Raw genomic sequence first — 4,645 nt, forward strand, 5'->3', positions numbered from 1 at the left:
CATAATCAGGCCACTTCCAGGAAAACTTGGAGTGCCTGCCTGTGCAGGGACAATACCTGTGCTTACAGGGTACAACCTAGGGTATCTCCCACTGTTCAGGAGACTTGAGTGCCACCATCCCAGTCACCAGCACCCATGGAAAGGGTGGTTAGCCTTCTCCGTGCTGTCCTAGCTGTTAACATTAACCCTTGGGGTCAGGTACCAAAGCCAGAGGCTGAGGTTGAGACACTGGGTGTGGGGTGTGGGGTTCTGGGCTGTTGGGGAGCCTGAATCAGCAACCACAGGCCAGGAAGGAGTTGTCAGAACCACCTTGGAGGACATTGTGATTACTTCAGCTGTCAAACAATAAACCCTCTTAGTGCTTTCACAGCCTAGATTACCAACTCCGCATCTGGTGTCCTTACTATGGCTGCCACCACTGCTTCCTGTCACGAGCATAGCCAGCACTCCGAAAAGTCCACAAGAAAGGATAAGCTAGAACAAACTTTTTTTTTTCTTTTTTTCGGAGCTGGGGACCGAACCCAGGGCCTTGCGCTTGTTAGGCAAGCGCTCTACCACTGAGCCAAATCCCCAACCCCTAGAACAAACTTTTAAGCTTATTGTATTTATTATTGGTGGGGAGTGACGTGTGTATCCCACAGACTGCGGAGCAGGGGCGGGGGGGCGGGTCAGGGGACAGCTTGGTTTTCTTTCCATTGTGGGTTCCTGGATCAGATTTTAGTCTGAAGATTTTGCTATAAGCACTTTCACCTGCTGAGCTGTTTTGTGGGCGTGAGGGAAGTCTCTTAGGGGACCTAATGGGCAACATCAGAGGAGAGGAACTACAAGCTGTTGACTTGAGTCAGTCTACAACATCTATTTCTGCAGACAAAGAAGAGATGTTTGGACCAATCAGAGCCATTTCTTTGCCAGCCTTGTCTCTCAGCACCAATCACGGGCATTGGGGCTTATACTTGGACCAACCATGGCCTTGTCTCTTAGTTCTAGTCGTAATGATCCCTCCACCAGGCACGTTGCTCCCTAGTACAAGTAGGTGGAAATGTTTGCACAGTTGTTGAGAAAAGATGAATAATCCAGAGTAATGAAGGTGAGGCAGCTTTAATTTACGATTCTACAGAAGAGGCGTCGACATAGAGAGACAGCAAAAATGGTCACTACGCTGATTTAGTGATGTTAATCTCAAAGATTCGAGAGAAAGAGCACTGACCCAAATCATCATGGCCAAATCAATAAAAGCAAGCTTTTTAAAATTTGTGTACAGGGGCTGTCTCCACCCCGGCCCTCCAAGGCAAGGGCTGAGAGGTCAGCATTGGATGTGAGGAAGGCAAGGTTTATAAAGCTCAAGGATAGAGGGTTTCCAAACGGGGAATCTGGGGTGCAAAATAGGCCGGGGGTTACAGAAACAGAAGTAAGCATAGCGACCTCTTGAAGCAAAGTCATAGTTTCAAGGTGGTCCTAACAAGGTAGTCATAACAAACTTTTGAAACAAAGGTAGAGTTGCAAGATGGTTATAAACAGATTTTTGAAACAAAGACATTGTTGCCATTTCCTGAAACAAGTGGTACAGAAACATTTGTAGCTAAGGTCACAGATGGGGCATAGCCCAGTGCTTGAGAAACAGAGGTTTAACCATAAACAGGAATGAGCCTCGTTTGGCTTTACTTTAAAATGGCTTTTAAGTCAAGGATGGATGGAGGCAAACCAGTGGGCTTAAAATGGTCTGATCAGGAGAAATTTTTATCCTCTTCTGTAGGCCAGAACTTGCGTATCTCCCAAATGCCTTTTCTGGTTGGTTTTGTCAATTTGACCCAAACCTGGGCATGTCTGGGAAAAGGAACTCAGTTGAGAAAATGCCTCCAAGGGGTGGCCTGTAGGCAAGTCTATGAGGTCTCCATTGATGTCGGCAGAGTCAGCCATTGTGGATGGTGTCACCCCTGGATAGGTAGTCTTAGTTGTGTAAGGAAGCAAGCTGAGCAAGCCACAGAAAAACAAGCCAGTATGTAGCACTCCTCTGTGGTGTTTGCATTTGTTCCTGACTCCAGGTTCCTACTCTGAATTCTCACCCTGGCTTCTGTCAGTGATGAATGTGACCTGAGAGTTGTTAGAAAATCCATTCCCTCCCCAAGTTCGCTGCCTGTGTTAATCACAACTAGAGAAAACCTAACTAAGCTCCCCTCACCCCCGATGTCTAATTGGTCCAGGACACATAATGATCGTGAGTTACCTAGAGTTCATCAAAGGCTCAAGATAACAAACCCCGTCTGTGCCCTGAGGGGCTCGGAGCATCAGATGTCTTTAGGGGAATTCGAAACAGCTAGTGCTGGGATAAAGGTAATCTGGTTGGTGTTAGACTAAAGATTTTGCTCAAGGCATCAGGGCACAAGGGAGAGTCTGACAGCTACTGATTAGGGAGTCAAATTGCCCTAGTCCCAACAACTTTGCTTATTTAGGGAGGTAAACACGGTGTTTGCAATTTCCACTCTGGCCAAGGAGGAGTCTCAGTTCAGGGAGCCGGTGCTGGACGCCAAGTCAGATGTCACCGGCCAGCTTATAGACTTTCAGTGGAAACTGGGCATGGCTGTGAGCTCCGACAGCTGCAGATCTCTCAGGTATCCTTAGGTGGTGGTGATGCTGAAGGTGACAGATGATTCTGGCCAAGTAAGCAGTAAGTCCATGGAAATGACAATCCCACAGTTTCAGAATTTCCACAGACCATTCAAGGAAATCCCTGCTGTAATTGAGATGGTGTGAGAACTGATTCATGATTCAAAAGGAATGGACTCTTCCCTCCAAAAGAGAACCGCATATGGATCACAGGATATTTATACAGTGAAAATTTTGCTTCTCGGGTTGGAGAGATGGCTTGGAGGTTAAGAACACTGGCTGCTCTTCCAGAGGACCCAGGTTCAATTCCCAGCACCCACATGGATGCTCACATTTGTCTGTAACTCCAGTTCCCGAGGACCCAACACATGCAGGCAAAACACCAATATAGAGTAAACATATGGAGTAAAAATAATTAATTAAAAAAAAGAATTTTGGGGTTGGGGATTTAGCTCAGTGGTAGAGCGCTTGCCTAGCAAGCGCAAGGCCCTGGGTTCAGTCACCAGCTCCGAAAAAAAAGAAAAGAAAAAAAAAAAGAAGTTTGTGCTGGAGAGATGGCTCAGTGGTTAAGAGCACTGACTGCTCTTCCAGAGGTCCTGAGTTCAAATTCCAGCAACCACATGGTGGCTCACAACCATCTGTAATGAGATTTGATGCCCTCTTCTGGTAGCTGAAGACAGCGACAGTGTACTTATATATAAATAAATCTTATTTTCCTTTTTTCTTTTTCTTTTTTTTTTTTTTTTTTTTTTCGGAGCTGGGGACCAAACCCAGGGCCTTGCGCTTGCTAGGCAAGCGCTCTACCACTGAGCTAAATCCCCAACCCTTCATAAATCTTTTTTAAAAAAAGAAAAAAAGAATAAAGGCAAAAACTAAAGGAGTGCTCGCCCAGGAAGAACTAGTCGTTAACACGGTTATAACTAATTTTAATGTTTTACAGCTCCCCAGCACCTAAGGGGGAAGGCTTTCCATAAATTAGGACAGAGGAATGGAATCGACAAAAAGATCTAGCCCCAGGGGATTTATTAGACTGCCTTATGTGACACAGGCTAGGCCATCCAACAGTAGCTGTCTTCATATCAGAGGCTGAGAACAAGATGACTGTTCACTTTATGAGACTGGATACTTCAGCAGTCCCTGTATTGGTGTTGAAGGTCTGGAGGGTTCCCAGAGAACTTCTGGTCTTCAGTCTTCCATGGAAAGCCCAAGAATCTGGGTTTTGATGCCACTGAAGGAAGGTACCACCGCCACCATCGCCACAGCCACCAGCAGCAGCAGCAGCAGCAGCAGCAGCAGCAGCAGCAGCAGCAGCAGCAGCAGCAGCAGCAACAGCGCAACACAGAAGATACACTCTCCACCAAGACGTGAGATCAGGCACACAGGAGCCGCCCTGATTTCCCCTTTCTATTCGGGTGGTGCTGGGATGTCCTGTCCATTCTAGAAGATGGTTTCCCAATTTAGTTAACGCATCCGTAAAACACCCTTACAGACATGCCAGGAGGGGTGCCTCTTAGTTGAGTCAAGATCCAGTTAGGTTGACAACTGTCTTCCTGTAATGAAACACCACGACCGAAAGCAACTTGGGGAGGAAAGGGTTTATTTGGCTCACCTATCCCAAACTATACTCCTCTGAGGGAAGCCAAGGCAGGAACTCAAGTTGGGTAGGAACCTGAAGGTAGGAGCTGATGCCAAAGCCATGGAGGAGTGCTGCTTACTAGCTCGCTCCTCATAGCCCTCTCATGCTGTTTTTTTATAGAACCCAGGCCCACCTTACCAGGGGTATCTCTACCCACAGTGAACTGGGCCCTCCTCCATCAATCACCAATTAAGAAAACGACCTACAGTCTTGCATGCCTACAGCTTGGCCTTGTGAAGGCATTTTAAAACTTGGTGTTCTCTATTCTCAGACTTTATGACTTTAGTCAGGCATATGACTTTAGCTTGTGTCAGGTTGACATAAAACTAGCCAGGACAATTGACCCTCGTCAACTTAACGTACCAACACAATGCAAACGCCATTTCACAGCCACCTTTCTGTTTT

At 46.7% G+C, this 4,645-nt stretch overlaps 1 pseudogene; it reads left to right on the forward strand.

The window, feature by feature from the left end:
* LOC103694898 (COMM domain-containing protein 6 pseudogene) overlaps positions 1 to 2,807 on the forward strand; it is a 6,986-nt pseudogene extending 4,179 nt beyond the window's left edge.
* The last annotated feature ends 1,838 nt before the right edge of the window (positions 2,808 to 4,645 follow it).

The sequence above is a fragment of the Rattus norvegicus genome, chromosome 4, assembly GCF_036323735.1.
Source record: "Rattus norvegicus strain BN/NHsdMcwi chromosome 4, GRCr8, whole genome shotgun sequence".
Lineage (NCBI taxonomy): Eukaryota > Metazoa > Chordata > Mammalia > Rodentia > Muridae > Rattus > Rattus norvegicus.